This window comes from Bos indicus, chromosome 18 (genome assembly GCF_029378745.1).
Source record: "Bos indicus isolate NIAB-ARS_2022 breed Sahiwal x Tharparkar chromosome 18, NIAB-ARS_B.indTharparkar_mat_pri_1.0, whole genome shotgun sequence".
NCBI classification, from domain to species: Eukaryota; Metazoa; Chordata; class Mammalia; order Artiodactyla; family Bovidae; genus Bos; species Bos indicus.
Genome location: NC_091777.1, coordinates 49,807,597 through 49,831,657, shown reverse-complemented (window position 1 = coordinate 49,831,657; position 24,061 = coordinate 49,807,597). Strand labels below are relative to the sequence as shown.

Genomic DNA, 24,061 nt, shown 5'->3' with positions numbered 1-24,061 from the left:
GACCTGTTTCAGCAAGAATTAGCTAGAGCAATTGTTGTCTTGTTTCCTCAAAGATTCAGGGGAACTTAAAACAGGAGGGGGCATTGAAACCAAATTCCTCTAAAACCAAGTCTCCTTACCAAGTTTCTGATTAATCTCTCTATTCAAAACTTCTTTCTTGTCCCCTTGGACTGCAATCCTGTGCTAACTGAACACTACTCCACCAGAGTCAGATGGCTGTAACTGCTGTTTTCAATAACATCTTTAATGTACTAACATTGCTGTTACAGTTATCAGTATTAAGGTACAAATGCAGGTTGTTTCTCTGGAGCAAAATGAGCTAAGAAATCCCAGAGCTATGGACCACATGGCCAGAGAATCATAACCAGACACATCCTAATTCCTGAAATTACATTCAGGAATGTCACAAGATGATAATTAATCCTTGTCTCTGCATTCTTCCCCTTTATGCTGCTGCTAAGTCGCTGCAGTCGTGTCTGACTCTGTGCGACCCCATAGACGGAAGCCCACCAGGCTCCCCCGCTCCCCCATCCCTGGGATTCTCTAGGCAAGAACACTGGAGTGGGCCGCCATTTCCTTCTCCAATGCGTGAAAGGGAAAAGTGAAAGTGAAGTTACTCAGTCGTGCCCGACTCTTAGCGACCCCATGGACTGCAGCCTACCAGGCTCCGCCATCCATGGGATTTTCCAGGCAAGAGTACTGGAGTGGGGTGCCATTGCCTTCTCCATCCCCTTTATAAAACCCCCTAAGTCAAAGACCAGGTTGGAGCAAATGTAAGGGTTTGTCTCCCACTCCCTGCCTGGATGCCCTGCATAAACCCTTACTTTACTACAAACACCCCCCCAACAGAGTTTGTCTTTCTTGGCCATGGGTACACAAGCCCTTACTGATAGAACGCTCCTGGAAACTTAACAAAAATGGTACAACAAGGCAGAAGAGTGTTCTCGATTGAAAGAGGCTAAATATCAATGACTTCAGATATGCAGACGACACCATCCTAAAGGCAGAAAGCAAAGAGGAACTAAAGAGCCTCTTGATGAAGGTGAAAGAGGAGAGTAAAGAAGCTGGCTTAAAACTCCACATTCAAAAAACTAAGATCGTGGCATTGGATCCCATCACTTCATGGCAAACAGATGGAGAAACAATGGAAACAGTGACAGACTTTATTTTCCTGGACTCCAAAATCATTGCAGATGATGACTGCAGCCATGAAATTAAAAGACACGTGCTCCTTGGAAGAAAAGCTATGATAAAACTAGAAAGCGTATTAAAAAGCAGAACCATGACTTTGCTGACAAAGGTCCATCAAGTCAAAGCTATGGTTTTTTTCCAGTGTATGGAGGTGAAAATTGGATCATAAAGAAAAAGGAAAGACAGCACTAAGTCGTGTCCGACTCTTTCGATCCCATGAACTGTAGCCTGCCAGGCTCCTCTGTCCATGGGATTCTCCAAGCAAGAATACTGGAGTGGGTTGCCATTTTCTTCTCCAGGGGAGCTTCCCAAACCAGATTGAATTCAGGTCTCCTGCAACTCCGGCAGATGCTTTCCTGAAAGCTGAGTGCCAGAGAATTGATGCTTTTGAACTGTGGTGCTGGAGAAGACTCTTGAGAGTCCCTTGGACTGCAAGGAGATCCAATCAGTCCATCCTAAAGGAGATCAGTCCTGGGTGTTCATTGGAAGGACTGATGCTGAAGCTAAAACTCAATACTTTGGTCACCTCATGAGAAGAGCCAACTCATTGGAAAAGACCCTGATGCTGGGAAAGACTGAGGGTAAGAGGAGAAGGGGACTGACAGAGGATGAGATGGTTGGATGGCATCGTCAACATGATGGACATGAGTTTGAGCCAACTTCAGGAGATGGTGAAGGACAGGGAAGCCTGCAATGCCACTATGGGGTTGCGAAGAGTCGGACGTGCCTGAGTAAGTGAAAACCAACAACAAAAAGAGGCTAAAGGGATATAGGAACCCAATGGAATGCGCAGAATCTGACTGGATGCTGGGCTTAAAATTTGCTATAAAAGACATGTTTTTGGACAATTGGGGGAAATTTAAATATGAGTTATGTATTAGTTGCCAATTCTTAAGCAAGAGCAGAGTTTAACACCTAGAAATCTTGTGAAAGGTATAAAAATTGGAGCTTGGTGCTTGGCAAAGGGAGGAGATTTGATAAGCACCTTAGGCTAAAGTTAGCTAGGAGATTAAGTGTATCAATCACCTTTCAAAGCAAGTAAGACTGAATCTCATCAGCTCTGTTTTTATCTGGATGAAAGAATGTGTCCTCACTCTTGCTGTTGTTCAGTGGCTCTGTCCTGTCTGACTCTTTGCAACCCCATGGACTGCCACACGCCAGGCTTCCCTGTCCTTCACCATCTCCCAGAGCTTGCTGAAGCTTATGTCCATTGAGTTGATGATGCCATCCAACCATCTCATCCTCTGTCAGTCCCCTTCTCCTCCCGCCTTCAGTCTTTCTCACCATCAGGGTCTTTTCCAACTCTTTGCATCACCTGACCAAAGCATTGTCACTTCAGCTGCAGCATCAGTCCTTCCAATGAACATTCAGGATTGATTTCCTTTAAGATTGACTGATTTGATCTCCTTGCCTGGAAAAGTTAATCCACTTAGAAAAGTTAATCCATGTAGAAGTTGATAATACAATTTAAAGCTTTAAGAATGCTTGCATCTAAAAAAAAAAAAAAAAATATATATATATATATATATATATATATATATATATATATATATATAAACACTCCCTTCATTAAAAATCTAGCAGGCATACCAGGAGATCTTTTCATACAAGTCTACTTGCACAAATTAAATTTGTAAAATCTAACTGCTTTAAATGACTCAAAGCTCTGAAACCAGCATCCTGTGATCATTTTATTTACTAGAGAAGACAACACTCTCACAGTTTCAGGATAAGAGTTAATATCAGTTGGGTACTTTCTTTGTGCCACACACAATTTTAAGGTGATTTCATATATTTCCTTTAATCTTCATAGAAACTGTGTACTGCAGGTCTACTGTTGTTTGGGCTTTACAGATGAAGACCCTAAAGCAGCAGTCCCCAACCTTTTTGGCACCAGGGACCAGTTTTGTGAAAAACCATTTTTCTACAGACGGTGGGTGGGGAGGAGTGGGATGGTTTGGGCTGATTCAAGCACATTGCATTTATTACACTGCCACTCATTTGACAAGGCGTGGAGTTCAGGTGGTAATGTGAGAGATAGCTCACATTATCTGTGAGCTGTGGCCTGGTACCAGTCCTTGGCCTGGGGGTGGAGGACCCCTACCTTAAAGAACAGAAAACTTAAGTAACTTGTTATTCATGTTATTCACATCAAGTGGCAAAATTAGATTTGCACCCAGCCAGTCTGAACCCAGATTTCCCTGTCTTAAATGCAGTGGTATTAAGCACGGGCTCTAGAGAGTGAGCCCATTAAAACTGTGGGATTCCCAGTGGTTTAGTGGTGAAGAATCTACCTGCCAATGCAGGAGACTCAGGTCAGATCCCTGGGTCAGGACGATCCCCTGGAGAAGGAAATAGCAACCCACTCCAGTATTCTTGTCTGAGAAATCCCATTGACAGAGGCAGGCTACAGTCCTTGGGGTCACGAAGAGTCAGACATGACTGAGGACTAAACAACAAAAACAGCCAGGGAGTGAGGGCTTCGATAGTTGTGGCTTGCAGGCTCAGTTGCTCCATGGCAAGTGAGATCTTAGTTCCTGAACCAGGGATGGAACCCGTGCCTCCTGCACTGGCAGGTGGATTCTTAACCCCTGACTATGAGGGAAGTCCCTCTCACGCTTTCTACGCCCACCATGCTATGTTCTTTACGTTTGTCATGCTGATTACACTTTTGCACAAACTGCTTTTCCACCTGTAAATTCTTCTCTTTTATCCTAGCTAACTGTTACTCTTTTCTCAGAGCCTAAACAATCTCCTTCAGGAAAATCTTTCTTGACCTCCCTAGCCAGGTCAACCCATCCTAGAATTAGCCCTCAAAGCTCTGTACCTACCCTTTGTAACAATCATCACATTTTATTTTATTTTTTTTGAGGGGTTGCTGAGCAACATTTCCATATCTAGAACAGGAAAGCAGTGATTCTAACTGCTTTCCCTCATTCTCTAATGAAAAATTTCCAACAAGCACCAAAAGAAGAATGTTAACCTCAAACAATAAAACAGCCAGTTATTTTACCTGCCAAACAGACTTATTCAGAAGCACCAAAGGAAGTCCGATCCAAAACACGCAGCTCTGGTGAACCACAGGCAAGCTCATAAAGAACAAGAGAGGAGGGGCCTTCTCTGGTGGTCCAGTGGCTAAAATTCCATGCTCCCGAATTAAGAGCTCGAGGGCTGCAAGTAAAAGGCCCTGCATGCCACAACTAAAGACCCCAGCAGGGCACAACAAAATGGAACATCCCGCCTGCTGCAACAAAGACCTAGCACGACCAAGTAAGTAATTAAAAAAAAGAAAGAAAGAAAGAGGGACTTCCCTGGAGGTCCAGTGGTTAACACTCTGAGCTTCCAATGCAGGGGAAATGGGTTCGATCCTTGATCAGAAAACTAAGGTCCCACATGCCATATGGCATGACCAAAAAAAAAAAAAAATTTTTTTTTTTTTTTAAGAAAAAGGAAAGGAAACTCTTACTGAGGAAAAGGGAAAGTTTCGAGGAGCTAGTATAAGCAAAGAGTCCATTGGAGGAAACTGAGAGTTTAAAGTACAGTGTATTTTCATTGGCTGAGCTGATTCCAGGCAGAGAGAAAATCTTTCTTCCTCCTGCCGGGGGTCTTAAAGTAAGGTCACTTTTGCCAGAGAGGTGAGGTACATCTCTTCCTGCTGGGATCTATGAGACAGCCAGTGGCACATGCGTAAGAGCTCCCTCTTCTGGCTGCCCAACTTCATTTTAGTGAGGTTTTTTCCTTTATTAATTCTCACAAGAAAGAATAATATAAATAATGCCTATGTACCTACTCTCCCACTTTAATTATGAATATTCTTGTTTCATTGTTCCTCCCACTTATTTGCGGAGGGGGGGGGGCGAATTTTAAAATAAATCTCAGTCATACTATCATTTTTGATATAAACACTCCAGAATTTATCTTAACAGATAAGGACTTTGAAAACATAATCACAACTACCACTACAATGTTCCAGAAAACTCCCTTGATATCATCTGATGCACAGGTTACATTTGAATTCTCCGACAGAATCTGAAGTGTACTTTTTCAATCTAGGAAAGGTATCTTTCAAAGGCAATGGTGAAACCTTGACTTTTTCAGAAAAGGCCACCAGTAACAAACCCCTTCTGGAGAAATGTTAAAGTACATCCTTCAGGCAGAAGGAAAAGGACACCAGTTAGAAATCTGGAGTTACACAAAAGAATGAAGAGCAGTGGAAATGGCTGTTACATCGGTAAATATAATTGTTAAAGAGAAATTATAACAATGCCTTGCAGAGCTTATAACATATAAAAATAAAGTGAAGACTGAGAGAGAGCCCTGGGAAGTTGCTGTGTAACACAGGGAACTCGGCTTGGAGCTCTGTGATGACCTAGAGGCACGGGATGGGCAGGGGGAGAGGCTCAGGAGGGAGGGAGGGGGCTTCTACGTATACTTGGGACTGATTGACGTTGTTGTACAGCAGAAACCAGTACAACACTATAAAGCAATTATCCTCCAATTAAAAAGAAAAAACAAAAATAAAACACATGAGAATTATAGCATATGTTAGAGGAGAGAAGTGAAAATATGCTATTGTAAAGTTATACTGCTTATAAGGTGGTATATCATTTGAGATAGATTGTGTAAGTTAAACATGTACACTAAAAATCCTGAAGAACCACTAAAATACCAAAATGAAGATTTTTAGCTCAACAGCCAACAAAGAAGATAAAAACAATGATAAAACTTGATTAATTTAAAAGATGGCAGAGAAAAGGGGAAGGTGGGAACAATAGCTGAGACAAATAGAAAACAAGTAGCAATATGTTAGACTCAATATTTAACCATATCAATAACCCAATTAAAAGCAGATTTAAATTAAACTGGATTTCCCACCATAATCTGACTAAAGCCACATGCTACCCATATGAGTGCAATAAACCTGCAAAACTGGGAGAGATACTAAATCATTGCTTTAAACCAATATATTTTCAGGAGATTTATTATTCTGCAATGATTAACTGGAACATCAAAACCAGAATCAGGTCACTGCATCCATGGGTATAACTGTGCTTGTTCTAACAATAAATTCTGTCCTCCTCAGTCTAAAACGCTGACAACTCATTTCCAAACATAAAGACCTAGGTTTCTGACCACATAAATTGCAAAAAAACTTGCAATTGTTTGGATACAAGAAAAAAAGAGATTCTTTAAGGTCAGTTTTCTATGGTTCTCTGTCTTTAATTAAAAATTTCAAGTGCTGACTTGGTCATTTTCTCTCTTTAATTTCTCCCATGCATTTTGCACAAAGCCAGGCAGGGGCTTGATATACAGTATACATCCTTAGAACAAACCACCAGTTACAGCTTTGTGTGGGAACCCACACTGGACACACACACACACCCCTCGTCTCCCAGCTCCTTCCTGGTGGAAGGCAGGCCTTCCTGGGGATGCTGTCATCCTTCTTCCCGGGGACCTGCTTCCTCAGCTCACCCTGCCCAGGGAGGCGGGATGCCCTGGTACTTGGCCCGAGATTCAAGCTGAGCAGCAGTCACTGGCCTGGGCCTGCATCTTCTGGACGTTCTACGTCCCTTGGTAAAGAGCCAAAGTCCTGAGCCTTCTCCCAGCCCCCGAGACCTGCCAGCGGTCCTGCGCCTGCACTGTGTCCCTGAGGCTGGGTACACGCTTGAACATCACTCACCCATGAAGTGGCCATCCCCACACACACTCTAGTATTCTCCGTCCTCCTCCATCTCCACACCCATGGGCTATATATATCGTACCCACCTGAAAGAAATGGCAGGTTTCCCTTTGATTGTCAACGAAGATCCGACAGTCAAGGACCCATCCCGTGTGTACGGGACCTGACAGGAGAGACGAGAGTGGATGAGGGGCAAGGCCAGGTGTGGGCTCCCGCCCTACGGTGGTTCCCAGGGGTGCAGCAGGTTAGACATCAAAGGGCAGACTCTTGCTGTTCTTCAGTCACTAAGTTGTGTTCAACTCTTTGTGACCCCACGACTGCAGCACGCTAGGCTCCCCCGTTCTTCACTATTTCCTGGAGTTTGCTCAGATTCATGTCCATTGAGTCACTGATGCTATCTAACCATCTCACCCTCTGCTGCCCTCTTCTCCTTTTGCCTTCAGTCTTTCCCAGCATCAGGGTCTTTTCCACTGAGTTGGCCCCTCACATCAGATTAAGAGCACAGGTTCAGAAGTCAGCTGCCTGGATTCAGTACTGATTTGGTTCCTTCCTAACAGTGAGATCTTAAGATTCATTAAACTCCCCTGGTCTCAGTTTCCTTGGCACAAGGAGGATTATCAGAAAGTCCTACTTCCTAGGATGTTCTCAGGAACAGATGAGCTAGTATATGTAAAACCTTTAGTTGAATCACTGGCACATGCCTGGGGCAAACTGTCAGAAAGGGAGGACCCTTTCTGAAATACCATTCTTGTATTATTTTTTAACATCTGAAACTCAAGAACTGAGGATGTAAAAATATAAAAAAGAAAAAAACTCACTCCAGGGCTTCCCTGGTAAAGAATCTGCCTGCCAATGCAGGGGACACAGGTTTGAACGCTGGTGTGGGAAGACCCCACATGCCACAGGACAACTAAGCCTGTGCCCCACATCTACTGAGCTTGTGCCCCAGGGCTTGGGAGCCTCAACAAGAGAAACCACTGCAATGAGAAGCTCTCGCACCAAAACTAGAGAGCAGCCCCTGCTCCCTGCAATGGGAAAAAGCCCGCACGCAGCAGCAAAGACCCAGTGCACACTGATGAACATAAATGCAAAAATGTTTAATAAAATTTTAGCAATCAGAATCCAACAACATATTAAAAAGATCATATACCATGACCAAGTGGGCTTTATCCCAGGGATGCAAGGATTCTTCAATATCTGCAAATCAATCAATGTAATACACCACATTATCAAATAGAAAAATAAAAGCCATATGACTATCTCAATAGATGCAGAGAAAGCCTTTGATAAAATTCAACATCCATGTATGATAAAAACTCTCCAGAAAGCAGGAATAGAAGGAACATACCTCAACATAATACACGCTATATATGACAAACCCACAGCAAACATTATCCTCAATGGTGAAAAATTGAAAGCATTTCCCCTAAAGTCAGGAACAAGACGAGGGTGATCACTCTCACCACTACTATTCAACATATTTTTGGAAGTTTTGGCCACAGCAATCAGAACAGAAAAAGAAATAAAAGGAATCCAAATTGGAAAAGAAGAAGTAAAACTTTCACTGTTTGCAGATGACATGAACCTCTACATAGAAAACCCTAAACACTCCATCAGAAAATTACTAGAGCTAATCAATGAATATAGTAAAGCTGCAGGATATAAAATCAACACACAGAAATCCCTTGCATTCCTATACACTAATAATGAGAAAATAGAAACGGAAATTAAGGAAACAATTCCATTCACCATTGCAACGAAAAGAATAAAATACTTAGGAATATATCTACCTAAAGAAACTATATATATAGAAATAGAAATATTTATATAGAAATATATATATATAGAAAACTATAAAACACTGATTAAAGAAATCAAAGAGGACACTAATAGATGGAGAAATATACCATGGGCATGGATCGGAAGAATCAATATAGTGAAAATGAGTATACTACCCAAAGCAATCTATAGATTCAATGCAATACCTATCAAGCTACCAATGGTGTTTTTCACAGAGCTAGAACAAATAATTTCACAATTTGTTGGAAATACAGAAAACCTTGAATAGCCAAAGCAATCTTGAGAAAGAAGAATGGAACTGGAGGAATCAACCTGCCTGACTTCAGGCTCTACTACAAAGCTACAGTCATCAAGACAGTATGGAACTGGCACAAAGACAGAAATATAGATCAATGGAACAAAGTAGAAAGCCCAGAGATAAACCCATGCACCTATGGACACCTTATCTTTGACAAAGGAGGCAAGAATATACAATGGATTAAAGACAATCTCTTTAACAAGTGGTGCTGGGAAAACTGGTCAACCACTTGTAAAAGAATGAAACTAGAACACTTTCTAACACCATACACAAAAATAAACTCAAAATGGATTAAAGATCTAAACATACGACCAGAAACTATAAAACTCCTAGAGGAGAACATAGGCAAAACACTCTCTGACATACATCACAGCAGGATCCTCTATGACCCACCTCCCAGAATATTGGAAATAAAAGCAAAAATAAACAAATGGGATCTAATTAAAATTTAAAGCTTTTGCACAACAAAAGAAACTATAGCAAGGTGAAAAGACAGCCTTCAGAATGGGAGAAAATAATAGCAAATGAAGCAACTGACAAACAACTAATCTCAAAAATATACAAGCAACTCCTGCAGCTCAATTCCAGAAAAATAAATGACCCAATCAAAAAATGGGCCAAAGAACTAGACATTTCTCCAGAGAAGACACACAGATGGCTAACAAACACATGAAAAGATGCTCAACATCACTCATTATCAGAGAAATGCAACTCAAAACCACAGTGAGGTACCATTTCACGCCAGTCAGAATGTCTGCGATCCGAAAGTCTACAAGCAATAAATGCTGGAGAAGATGTGGAGAAAAGGGAACCCTCTTACACTGTTGGTGGGAAAGCAAACTAGTACAGCCACTATGGAGAACAGTGTGGAGATTCCTTAAAAAACTGGAAATAGAACTGCCATACGACCCAGCAATCCCACTGCTGGGCATACACACCAAGGAAACCAGAATTGAAAGAGACATATGTACCCCAGTGTTCATCGCAGCACTGTTTATAATAGCCAGGACATGGAAGCAACCTAGATGTCCATCAGCAGATGAATGGATAAGAAAGCTGTGGTACATATACACATGGAGTATTACTCAGCCATTAAAAAGAATACATTTGAATCAGTTCTAATGAGGTGGATGAAACTGGAGCCTATTATACAGAGTGAAGTAAGCCAGAAAGAAAAACACCAATACAGTATACTAACGCATATATATGGAATTTAGAAAGATGGTAACGACACCCTGTATTCGAGACAGCAAAAGAGACACTGATGTATAGAACAGTCTTTTGGACTCTGTGGGAGAGGGAGGGGGGGATGATTTGGGAGAATGACATTAAAACATGTATAATATCATATAAGAAACAAATCGCCAGTCCAGGTTTGATGCAGGATACAGGAAGCTTGGGGCTGGTGCAATGGGATGACCCAGAGGGATGGTATGGGGAGGGAGGTGCGAGGGGGGTTCAGGATGGGGAACACGTGTACACCAGGGTGGATGCATGTTGATGTATGGCAAAACCAATAGAATATTGTAAAGTAAAAAAATAATAATAATAATAATAATAATAAAAGGTAAAAAAAAAAAGACCCAGTGCAGCTATAAATAAATAAATAAATCTTGAAAAAAAAAAAGGTCATTGATTAAAAAGAAATTTACTCCAGTGAAAAACATTTATTTAAAGAGAGAAGGAAATAATGGGAAAGGGAAGCCCTCTGTGTGGGATGCATATGCATCAAAATTATCAAAGGGAATGCATGTCATTTCAAGAACATGTACAATACTGTTGAGAATCCAGTCACTGCTTGTCCAAAGGGTGAGGGACAAGAAAGTAATTGGGAGAATCTACAAGTTATTGACTGATATCTATTGTAAACTCTGGACTGAGGGGGAATTTATTCCTTCCAGCTTCAGGTGACTTGATTCTCTGCAACCAAGTCCCCCAGTGGCTTTCCCTTGCTCAAGGATTAACTACATACACACATGTAGGATTTGGTTCTATCCAAGGTTTCAGGCATCCACTGTGGGTCTTCGAACATAACCCCTGTTTCCAAGGGGCCACTACTGTATATTTTTTTGAGTTGGGGGGGGGGGTCTTTATTTCCTTTGAGAAGTATCAACATGTAAAACTGCTGGATCATATGACAATTACATTTTCAATTTTTAGAGAAATCACCATACTGTTTCCCATGATGGTTGCACCAAATTTCTCTCAACTTTCACTCCACTCTCCTCTTGTCTGCATGGTTTCTAAGGAGATGTTTGATATAATTCTTATTTTCGCTCCTATGTGGGCAGGTGATTTTTCCCTCCAGCTTCTTTTTGTCTGTGGTTCTGGTGTTTGGCATAAATGTGGGAAATTCTCAGATATTATTACTTCAAATATCTCTTCTGTTCCTTTCTCTTTTCTGCATCTAGTTCTCCCATTAAGCACATGCTACACTTTCTGTACCTGTCCCAGAGTTTTTTGATATTCAATCTCTCTCCAGTCTTTTTTCTTTTTTTCAGTTTTCGAAGTTTCTATTGACATACCCTCAACCTCTGAGATTCTTTCCTAGGGATAGCTAATTTAGATAACGGGCTCATCAAATGCATTCTTCACTTATGTAAATTTTTTTAATCTGTAGGGGTTCTTTTTGATTCTCTTAGAATTTCCATCACTCTGCTTATATTATCCATCTGTTCCTATAGGCTGTACTTTCTTCCTTAGAGCTCGTAGCATAACTTTGTATTAAGTTTTGAAACCGAGATGTGGGAATCCTCCAAACCCGTTCTTTGTGCAGACTATCTTGGCCATTTGGTGTCCCTTTCAGCTCCATGTGAATTTTAGGATCTGTTTTCCATTCTGCACACAGAGGCCACTGGCATTCTGACAGGGGGTGCACTGAATCTCTCAAACCACACTGGATAACATATTTAGAATTAATAGTATTAACAATATTGTCTTCCAACCCATAAACATGGAATGTCTCTTCATTTATTGAGGTTGCTCATCTGTAATTTCTATCAATGGTGTTTTGTCATTTTCAATGTAGAAGTCTGGCACCTCCTTGGTTAGATTTTGTCTTAAGTACTGTATTCTTTTTTTACACTACTCTAAAAGAACTGGTTTCTTACTTTCCTCTACAGGTTGTTCATTGTCAAGGTATAGAAATAGGGAAGAATGCTCAGAGGGCCTGAAGACGACAAAAGCAAGCAGCCTTCCTTTATATATGGAGTGTCTAGGAAACTGCAGGCACTCAGAAACTTAGGGACTCATTAGGTCCTCTGTCTCTAGAAGACCTCCAGGCTTGAGGGGTCCGAAGGATCTGGCTGCAGCCTCCTACGTCACACTTCATAACCCCTGAAAGCTGCCAGTGTTCCTAAGCCAGGGAAGACAGAAACCAGGAAAGCCACGCACCATGGTTTATGCTGTATCTGCCCGAACATCTGACATTCAACTCCTGAGTTCCAAACACCCCACCGGGCTGACTTTACCCTTGACTTATCAGTATCAAGTTCCTTTTGCCAACAACACCATTCTCTAGTCCTCTCAGCATCACATAGGGTTCATACGGAATGTCTGGCATGTAGAAAGGTATGTTACAGAAAGGAGCTGTAATGGTTAATCTTCTGTGTCATCTTGACTGGGCTGTTTGGTGGTCAGGTCTTGGGTTATACATTATTTTCAGTGCATCCACAGACTGAGTAAAGCAGACTGCCCTCCCTAGTGTGGATGGGCTTCCTCCCATCATCTGAAGACCTAAACAGAACAAAAAAGCTCGCCAGCCTAGAGAAGGGAGGATTTTTCCTGCCTTCAGAATGGAACCGAAACACTGGCTCTTCCTGGGTCTCAGGCTTCCAGACTCAGACTAGAACTACATCTTTGAAGATCTTGGGAATTGTCAGTCTCCATAATCAAATTCCTCTGTGTGTGTACATTTGTATACACACATACACACACACACACCAGTTTCTCAGGAGAGCCCTGACAAATACAGGGACCAATAAATATTTGAGGAACGAAAAAACAAGTCAAAAGAGGCTCACATATAAAGTCATATCCCTTCCTTAAACAGCCCCAAACCTGACCACCTTCCTCATGATATGCTGAGACACTCTCACTGTCTCCATTTCAGGGTTAGCCCTTGACATTTTGGCCAACTGGGCCCTTCCAAAACCACACTCCCCATTCCACACCTGGGGCGATGTTCTCTTTGTGCCAAATCTGCCCTTGATGTCTTCCCTACAAGCAAGAGCCAAGTCCTGGTTCATATCAGGAATATTTTATTATCACTGTCATAAGTGTGAGGGCAGGGGCACATGCTGGCATCTTCTGGGAGTGGCCATGATCCTGCACATTATGGAAGAGTGGAATGGGATCAATATCTTCACTGGAAGATCTTCTGCCCCTTAAAATGTATCCACTGAAGTCAGCACAGTATCTCCCCTCACCTTCAGCATTTTCACAGACTGTATGGGCAGGCGGTGGGCAAACTGGCAGAAGGACTCGTTATTCACAAACACCTAAGGAAGGAGATGTATTTCTTGTGAGCTCAGAACGATTAGGCCTCCTCTTTCCCTTTCCTACTTTCATTGCCTTCTGTAAAATTTCTTTAGTCTGTAAAAGCAAAGCAGAAATTCTCCTCCAGGACATCCTGCCAATACAGTGCTGTAGAAATCATCCTCCATGTCCACTTCCTCGCCTCCAGAGCTGCCATCCCTGCTTTACCCTGAGGGCAGGGGGCCTGCACGTCTCCCTCCACACTGCTGACTGTCCGATACAGTAAGAGCTGTGTGGAGTTCACCTCAGCATCTCTACTTGTACAGCACACACACTGAGTACAGCACACAAGATCCTGAGTATAGATGCCTGTGCTATACAGGGACAAGGGGCTCCACCACTCTGTTGTACGCCTGAAACTCACATGGTAAGGTAAATCAATGATACTTCAATTTCAAAAAGCACATGTGTTAAAAATACAAAACAAACAAAAAATTGGTCTGTTGTGATCACATCAGAGTTGGACTCTCCGTGTGTTTCTCCACAGCAGCCCCAACATGGCCATGGCGCTCCACACCCTGGAGGGCCCACACACCTTGTATTCATTCTCCAGCACCAAGAATCGAAGCTCAAATGGCTGGCCTGGCATGAAAGGGTCAGAAAACATTCTCTTTTCCTCCTGCCATCCCCCTTCCTGGAAACTGTTCATCACCACCATGCTGTTCGTGTAGACTCGGAAATGGAATGCAATGTTGCTGCCTTCCTCAATACCCATGCAGAAATCCACCACAAGCTCTGGGTTGTTCCCGCAAAGACAAAAGGATAGCTCCTGCAGGCAGGCATTTACTGTAGAAAAAAACTTCCTCAGGAACAACCACAGTCCTTTTCTCTCTCTCTCTCCCTCTCCCTCCTTCCCCTTCCCCCTGCCCTCTTTCTCAAAATATTTTTACCTTTCTCACTTTGCTATCTCTCTCTCTCTTTTCCTCCCCTGCCTCCCCCGCTCACACACACACACACATAGACACAGACACACAGAGGAAGGAAATCCCACCTGAAGTGTAATCTCACACTTTTGCATGAGACACCTCAACTTATTCCGATGATTAAAGAAGATCAAGCTGTTTCCAATGAGTGTCCCCAAGACATGCTAACACTCTCCCCTTGTGCTTCACCCTCCATCAGACATAAACCGGCCTCTACTCACCCACAAGAAGACTCAAGATTTCCCGTGATCTTCACCATGAAACCCACAGCCAGGGAAACAGACTGCTGATAGGGGTTCGGCTATGGAAGAGACGGATGCGTCAGTGAATGAAGAGCCAGTGTTCTCTCTCCCTAATCATTGCCCAAGCAGACTCAGGACACAAAACGTGATCTCCTCCCACAGCTAAGAGACATTAGTATACCTCCAACAAGGAGACATTAATCCGAGTCCAGACATGCACTCAGAGGCACAGATACATATTTTATATACAAACACTTCCAAACCCAGAGAAACAATATGCAAAAGGACATAAAATAATGCAAATCCAGTGATTCCCACTCACACACACACACTCTTTCCCATTCTCTACTAGCATTCACGTAATGATTTGTGTCAAGGTGACCTGGCACCAGCAGCAGAGGTAATCAGATTCCTTCCTCCCATCCTTCATACCAAGGAGTTCATAGTCTTCAACTGGGCCTTTCTTCCTTGTTGAAACTGTGTGTGTGAGTCTGTCTGGAGAAGATGCCCTATAAATGCCATTAGGAGATGAGTCACCCCTGACCCTTTCACTCAGGCTATAGAGCCCTGCCCTCTATTCTTCTGAAATTTATGACATCAAAAGTGTGTTCAGTCCACACTATCCAAAGTCCACTGTAATAATAAGAAGTGGGTTCAAACTGTAGTCAGTTCAGTTCAGTTCAGTCGCTCAGTCGTGTCTGACTCTTTGGGAACCCATGATCGCAGCACGCCAGGCCTCCCTGTCCATCACCAATTCCCAGAGTTCACTCAAACTCATGTCCATTGAGTCGGTGATGCCATCCAGCCATCTCATCCTCTGTCGTCCCCTTCTCCTCCTGCCCCCAATTCCTCCCAGCATCAGGGTCTTTTCTAACGAGTCAACTCTTCATATGAGGTGGCCAAAGTATTGGAATTTCAGCTTTAGCATCATTCCTTCCAATGAACACCCAGGACTGATCTCGTTTAGAATGGACTGGTTGGATCTCCTTGCAGTCCAAGGGACTCTCAAGAGTACACTCCAACACCACAGTTCAAAAGCATCAATTCTTCGGCACTCAGCTTTCTTCACAGTCCAACTCTCACATCCTTACATGACCACTGGAAAAACCATAGCCTTGACTAGACGGACATTTGTTGGCAAAGTAATGTGTCTGCTTTTTTATATGCTGTCTAGGTTTGTCATAACTTTCCTTCCAAGAGTAAGTGTCTTTTAATTTCATGGCTGCAGTCACCATCTGCAGTGATTTTGGAGTCCGAAAAAATAAAGTCTGATGCTGTTTCCAGTTTCCCCATCTATTTCCCATAAAGTGATGGGACCAGATTCCATGATCTTCGTTTTCTGAATGTTGAGCTTTAAGCCAACTTTTTCACTCTCCTCTTTCACTTTCATCAAGAGGCTTTTTACTTCCTCTTCACTTTCTGCCATAAGGGTGGTATCATCTGCATATCTGAGGTTATTGATATTTCTCCCGGCAATCTTGATTCCAGCTTGTGTTTATTCCAGTCCAGTGTTTCTCATGATGTACTCTGCATATAAGTTAAATAAGCAGGGTGACAATATACAGCCTTGACGTACTCCTTTTCCTATTTGGAACCAGTCTGTTGTTCCATGTCCAGTCTAACTGTTGCTTCCTGACCTGCATATAGGTGTTTCAAGAGGAAGGGCAGGTGTTCTGGTATTCCCACCTCTTTCAGAATTTTCCGCAGTTCAGTGTGATCCACACAGTCAAAGGCTTTGGAATAGTCAATAAAGCAGAAATAGATGTTTTTCTGGAACTCTCTTCTTTTTCCCATGATCCAGCGATGTTGGCAATTTGATCTCTGGTTCCTCTGCCTTTTCTAAAATCAGCTTGAACATCTGGAAGTTCACGGTTCATGTACTAGAGATGCTGATATTCTTAATCTAAGTGCAATTCCTTGTGTCTACTGATAAGTGACAATGATAGAGCTGTAACAGAGAGCTCCCTGGCTACCCTTCTTCATAAAACTGGTCCCCATCCCATGCCGTATGCAGCTGACTTTTTCTTTGACATTGAACCTATTCCTGAATCTTTGCTGGCAATTTCCCTATCTGCCCTAGACTTGGGGAGACACAGCACCTGGATGAGAGTCCAAGCTCTGCCACTGTGAGGACTTATTAAAAGTGTAACCTCTGCTAGACCCAGTCTTCTTACACACAGAATATCTGATGACCATAATCCCAAACCAGAGGGTTGTTAGTAAAGCAATCAAAGGGATCCAACCATCTATCTGTTCATTTGACAACTGCTTATTGAGTGATGAATCGGCAGCAGGCTTTGTACTATCTGCATAAGTGGAAAAACACAGATAAAAATCTTGCTCCATGGAGCTTATACTCCAGCTGGAAAATATATGCAGTAACTTTCAAATTATAATACACAAGTAAAATATATAACGTGTTAGAAGGGAATAAGTGTCTTGAAAAAGATGTTGTTAATAGAACAGAGCAGTCCACAAAGGGCTTAATCTCAAATAGGCTGGTTAAGGTGGCCCTTGTTGAGGAGATGAGAACTGAGCAAAGGCTTAGAGGTCAAGAAAAGAGCCACGTGTATTTTGGGGAAGAACTTCTAGTTAGAGAGATCAGCATGGAGACCACAATGTGAAAAGAGAACATGAAGTTTCGAGGAACGAAAGGGTGACTGTGTGACTGGAGTAAAGAGAGAGAGAAGGAGGGTTGAACTCAGGAGATGGAAAAGTAGATCACAGGCTATTGCAGGACTCTTGCTGTAAGTGAGATGGGCGCTTGAGGCAGACGAGGGATTGTTCTCATCTGTGTTTTAAAAGGATCTCCTCTGCTGCTGTGTGGAAAATAGACTGTACGTGGACCTGGACAAAGTAAGACCATTCGTAAGGCCATTACAGTAATCCTGGAGAGCAGTGACCGGGACTTGGATGCGGTTTGATAGAACTGTGGAGTTCAGCAAAGAGGTCGCCATCCACAGCAGTGAAGCCTGCAAGGCTTAGTTACAGCCCTGGACATAGCAGAGACCCATGCAACCAGGCTTCCCATTCACCCTCCACACCCCCCACAGTGCTAGAGGCTGTGACTCAGGCACTCTCAGAAGAGGAGCTCACCATCCCAGTAGCCCAGGCAGTGAATACTGCCCGGCATCTGCAGGCACTGAATGACACTGGCATCTGCAAGGCACTAAGGACCCTGGAGGTGCAAGCAGTGATAGTCAGGGCTTGGAGCCTTGCCCCTGACACAGGCAGTGGAAGGTGGAAAGTGCTAACCAAAGGCAAGGATGGTTCAACATCCAGATATCAATAAATGGGATACACCACATCAAAGAAAAATAAAGGATAAAAGCTATGTGATCATGTCAATACATAAAAGCATTTGTCAATATTCAACATATATTAGTGATTAAAAGAAAACCTCAATAAATTGGGTATAGAAGAAATGTATTCAAAATAGTAAAGGTGACATATGACAAACTCCTAGCAAACATCATACATTCAAGGGTGAAAAGCTGAAAGCTATCCCCCTAAAATCAAGAACAAGACAAAGATGCCCACTCTGCCACTCCTATTCAACATAATATTGGAAGTCCTAGCCAAAGCAATTAGACAAGAAAAAGAAAAAAAGATATCCACATTGGAAAGGAAAAAACAAAACTGATGCTATATTTGGATGTCATGATTTTATATACAGAAAACCCGAATAACTCCACCAGAAATGATTAAAAATTATAAATAAATGTAAGGCTTCTTTGGTGGCTCAGACAGTAAAGCATCCACCTGCAATGCAGGAGACCTGGCTTCAATCCCTGAGTTGGGAAGATCCCCTGGAGGAGGGCATGGCAACCCACTCCAGTATACTTGCCTGGACAGTCTCAATGGACAGGAAAGCCTGGCAGGCTACAATACATGGAGTCACAAAGAGCTGGACATGACAGAGTGACTAAGCACGTAAATGAATACAGTAAAGTTTGTACAGGGTACAAAATCAATAGACAAAATGTTGCATTTCTACATGCTAAATATGAGCTACCTGAAAGAGAAATTAAGAAAGCAGTTTTATCTATGAAGTGCCTTTATATTCACAACAAAAATACACAGGAATAAATGTAACCAAGGAGGTGAAAGACCCATAGGCTGAGACCTATACAATGTTGAAACAAAGTGACGAAGACTCAAATGGAAAGACAGTCCATGTTCATGAATTGAAAGAAATAAAATTGTTAAAATGTCCATATTACCTGCACAACTTACATATGCCTTGCAATCCCTATCAAAATCTCAAAGACATTTTTCACAGATAGAAAATGTTAAAATTTATATGGACTCACAAAAGACCCCAATAGCCAAAGATATCCTGAAAAAAGCTGAAAGTCATACTCCTGTGGTCTCAGACTATATTAAAAAGTCATGGTAACTGCAGAAAAAAACATGATAATCAAAACTGCACAGTACTGGCAAAAAAAAAAGACATAACCAATGGAACAGAACTGAGAGCCAAGAAAAAAATCCATACATAAATATATAATTGATTTATGACAAAGGAACAAAGAACATACCATGGAGAAAGGACAGTGTCTTCAATAAATACTATGAAAGTTGGGCATACAAAAAAAGAAACTACTATCTCATATCATATACAAAAATCAACTCAAAATTGATTAAAAGCTTGAATCTAAGACCTGAAACAATAAGGGGAAAACATTGGCAGCATGCTCATTGACATCAGTCTTAGCAGTATCTTTCTAGATATGTCACCTGATTGGAGGGAAACAAAAGCAAAAACAAACATCAAACTAAAGATCTCCTTCATGGTAAACAAAACCATCAAGGAAATGAAAAAATAACCTACCAAACGGGAGGATATCTGCAAATGATACATCTGATAAAGGTTAATATCCAAAGTATATAAAGAATTCATACAAGTCAACAACAAGAAAACAAACAACCTGATTAAAAAGTGGACAGAAGCTGCATAGACAGTTTTTCATTGTCTGGAAGAAGACAACTGGATGGCCAATGGGCACATGAAAAGATTGTTTAACCACAAATTATTAGGGAAATGCAAATCAAAACCACAATTAAATATCAACTCAAGGCAATGGCACCCCACTCCAGTGCTCTTGCCTGGAGAATCCCATGGACAGAGGAGCCTGGTGGGCTGCAGTCCATGGGGTCGCTAAGAGTCAGGCACGACTGAGCGACTTCACTTTCACTTTTCACTTTCATGCATTGGAGAAGGAAATGGCAACCCACTCCAGTGTTCTTGCCAGGAGAATCCCAAGGACAGAGGAGCCTGTTGGGCTGCCGTCTATGGGGTTGCACAGAGTTGGACACGACTGACACGACTTAGCAGCAGCATACCTGTCAGGATGGCTATTAACAAAAAGGTAAAAAATGACAAGAGTTGGCGAGAATGCATAGAAAAGGGAACCCTCATACACTGTTGCTGGGAATGTAAATTGGTATAGCCACTATGAAACAAGTTGAGGACAGAACTAACATATGATCCAGCTATCCCACTTTAGGCTATGCACACAAAGAAGACAAAAACACTAACTCAGAAAGACAAATGCACCCCTTTATTTGTCAAAGCACTGGGGACAACAGCAAGATATGGAAACAAAAGGTGCCCAGCACTGGATAAAGAAGAGGTGAGATATAGACATATATATATGAAACACTACTCTGCTATAAAAAGTTGAAATCCTGCCAATTGCAACAACATGGACAGGCCTTGAGGGCATCATACTAAGTGGAAATAAGTCAGATTGAGAAAGACAAATATCATATAACTTTGCTCATAGGTGGAACATAAAAAGCAAACAACATCAACAAAGTAAATAAACACACCTAATGAACATAAATGCATAGGAAACAGAATAGTAGTTATGGGGGGAGGCAAAATGTGTAAAGCAGATCGACTGTACGATGATGGACAAAACACAATGTTTGGCGGTGCAGAGGATACAGACGCAGAAGTATAATGCTGCACACATGAAACTTTTATGATGTTATAAACCAATGTTATTTCAATAAAAAATTACAAGTGAGAATCAAGAATGACTAGTAGGATTTTGGTCTTTCTTACTGAACTACTGAAGTCACACACTGAGGTCAGCAAACTGTGGCTGGGACCACTGGGAAGGAAAAAGATAAGGAATTCAGCTTTGGGCACTTGGAGGTTGAGATGCCTATTGTACAGGGTTTAAGGCATGAATTTGGAAGAGAGGTCTGGTCGGAGATGTAAAATTTGAAATTCTAACATATAGATAGCAATTAAACTGTGACACGCTGAGATCACCAAGGGAGTGAGTGCAGCTTACAACGGGAATGAATTGGCACTGAGTTGTTCAGATCAAGGACCCAAAAGAAAAAGAGGCAGAAGTGAAGGACAGTGAGCTTAAGAAGAAATCAAGAGATTACACGAGCATTGTCCTGTGGAAAAACCATCCTTAAAAGGTCACATAATGTGTAAGTGCACTTGTTTAACATCCTCAAAAGTTGAAAGCCAGAGACAGAAAGTAGATGAGTGGTGGCTTATAGATGGAGATCAGGGAGAAGTGTTAGATGCTGCTACAAAGGAATGACATGCGGTCTATCTTGATGTTGGAATAATTTTTTATCTTGATTGTGGTGCTGGTTACACATACCTACATTTCTCATAAAATGACACAGAACTATATGCATACATTATACCAATGTATAATCCCTGGTTTTGACACTGGACTGTAATTATGTAAGATGTATCCAATTGGGAAAAACTAAGGGTCTCAAGGAGTCGGACACGACTGAGCGACGTCACTTTCACTTTTCACCTTCCTGCGTTGGAGAAGGAAATGGCAACCCACTCCAGTGTTCTTGCCTGGAGAATCCCAGGGTTGGCGGAGCCTGTTGGGCTGCCGTCTATGGGGTTGCACAGAGTCGGACACGACTGAAGCGACTTAGCAGCAGCAGCAGCAGGCAATAGGTGGCACTAGCAGCAATGGCACCCCACTCCAGTACTCTTGCCTGGAAAATCCCACGGAGGGAGGAGCCTGGTAGGCTGCAGTCCATGGGGTCGTTAAGAGTCAGACACGACTGAGCGACTTCACTTTCACTTTTCACTTTCATGCATTGGAGAAGGAAATGGCAACCCACTCCAGTGTTCTTGCCTGGAGAATCCCAGGGACGGTGCGGCCTGGTGGGCTGCCGTCTATGGGGTCGCACAGAGTCGGAAACAACTGAAGGGACTTAGCAGCAGCAGCAGCAGCAGTAAAGAACCCGCCTGCCAATGCAGGAGCAATAAAAGTCATGGGTTCGATCCCTAGGCCAGGATAATCTCCTGGAGGAGGGCATGGCAATCCACTCCAGTATCCCTGCCTGGAGAATTCCATGGACAGAGGAACCTGGGGGCTACAGTCCATAGGATTGCAAAGAGTCTGACTTGACTGAAGCGACTTAGCACAGCACACGCAATGGGTACATGGGACCTCACTATACAACATTTGCAGCTTCTCAAGAATTCATAACTCTTTCCAATAAAAGTTTTTCTTTAAAAACATCTTTTTTCTTTTTAAAAATTTTAAATTTATTTCCCAATTGAAGGATAACTGCTTGACAGAATTGTGCTGGTTTCTGCCAAACATCATCAGCAAACTAGATATAGAAGGGAAATTTCTCAACCTGATAGAAAGCTATAATAAATCTACAGTCAACATCACACTCAATGATGAAAAACTGAGTGTTTTCAGTCTAAGATCCAAAACGAGCCAAGACTCATTATCACTACTACCTGATCTAGTACTGGAGGTTTTAGTCAGTAAAATAAGGCAAGGAAAGGAAATAAAATAGAACAGAAAGTCTGACCCTGCCTAGAGTTAAGGAGACTTTTTCTTGATTACTTGATACTTGGAAAAACATACAAAACAAAACAGAATGAATTTCCAGGGTACTGTGAGGAATGAAAGATGTCGATCTCAACAGGTTACTTACTGTTCGACTCAACTCCTGACACCACAAAATTCCAGTGATGAAGCTCAGTGCTCATCAAGGCTTCGGATGAGGCTGAGAACCTGACTGTAAAGGGGTAGCACAAGGGAGTTTGTGTGCATGGAACAGTGGTGGTGGTTACATGGTGGCTACACATGTGACAAGATGAGATGGAATCTCTCTCTCTCACACAGACACACACACGCACACTGAAGACATGCAAAAACTGCTTAAATTCTAATAAAGCCTCGTGTTCTTTAAAAAATATTGTGTCACACGGGATCTTTCATTGCAGTGCACAGACTCTTTCATTGTGGTGTGGGAGCTTCAGTAGTTGTAGCCCACTGGCTTAGCTGTTCTGTGGTATGTGGGATCTTAGTTCCCTGACAAGGAATCGAACCTGTACCCCCTGCAGTGGAAGTGCAGAGTCCTAACCAGTGGACCACCAGGGAAGTCCCTGGAAGCCTGTGTTAAATATCATTCCCGCCAACCTTAAATGAAGATGCCCAACAAACATAGGAAAGCAGCCACCTCTTCTTCTAGAAAATGAAACAATTGACAGCAGTGTTGATGTTATTTGCAATTTCCTCATCACTGTGTATGACACACATTACTTTTTATATCGTTTAACATTTCCTACTGTCTTGGCATTACGACAAAGTTGACACGGCTACTAAATACTTTTTGCATTAAATCCTAAGATAAGATATCTCAGCATGGTTTCACCAGAGTTTTCTCTTCCTTATTCTGATTAAATTTTAAACATGAAATACCTCTCTATTTACTTTTCTTTAGGTTCAGTTCAGTTCCATTCAGTTGCTCAGTCAGGTCCGACTCTTTGTGACCCCATGAATCACTGCACTCAGGGCCTCCCTGTCCATCACCAACTCCCGGAGTTTACCCAAACTCATGTCCATTGAGTCAGTGATGCCATCCAGTCATCTCATCCTCTGTCGTCCCCTTCTCCTCCTGCCCCTAATCCCTCCCAGCATCAGGGTCTTTCCCAATGAGTCGACTCTTCGCATGAGGTGGGCAAAGTATTGGAGTTTCAGCTTCAGCATCGTCCTTCCAATGAACACCCAGGACTGATCTCCTTTAGGATGGACTGGTTGGATCTCCTTGCAGTCCAAGGGACTCTCAAGAGTCTTCTCCAACACCACCGTCCAAAAGCATCAATTCTTCAGCGCTCAGCTTTCTTCACAGTCCAACTCTCACATCCATACATGACCACTGGAAAAACCATAGCTTTGACTAGACAGACTTTGTTGGCAAAGTAGTCTCTGGTTTATAATATGCTGTCTAGGTTGGTCATAGCTTTTCTTCCAAGGAGCAAGCGTCTTTTAACGTCATGGCTGCAGTCACCATCTGCAGTGATGTTGGAGCCCCGCAAAATAAAGTCTGTCAGTGTTTCCACTGTTTCCCCATCTATTTGCCATGA

The 24,061-nt window shown here is 42.4% G+C and overlaps 1 protein-coding gene and 1 long non-coding RNA gene across 4 annotated transcripts in view; one reads left to right on the top strand and one right to left on the bottom strand.

Annotated features, from left to right (window-relative positions):
• Nucleotides 1-24,061, top strand: part of LOC109572076 (galectin-16-like) — a 97,868-nt gene that overhangs the window by 56,482 nt on the left and 17,325 nt on the right. The gene's annotated exons all lie outside the window — the stretch shown is intronic.
• Nucleotides 13,209-14,244, bottom strand: LOC139177362 (uncharacterized). The gene is made up of 2 exons (XR_011561826.1): nucleotides 14,041-14,244; nucleotides 13,209-13,468 (listed from the first exon to the last, which is right to left on the bottom strand). It is a non-coding gene; the product is annotated as an uncharacterized lncRNA (long non-coding RNA).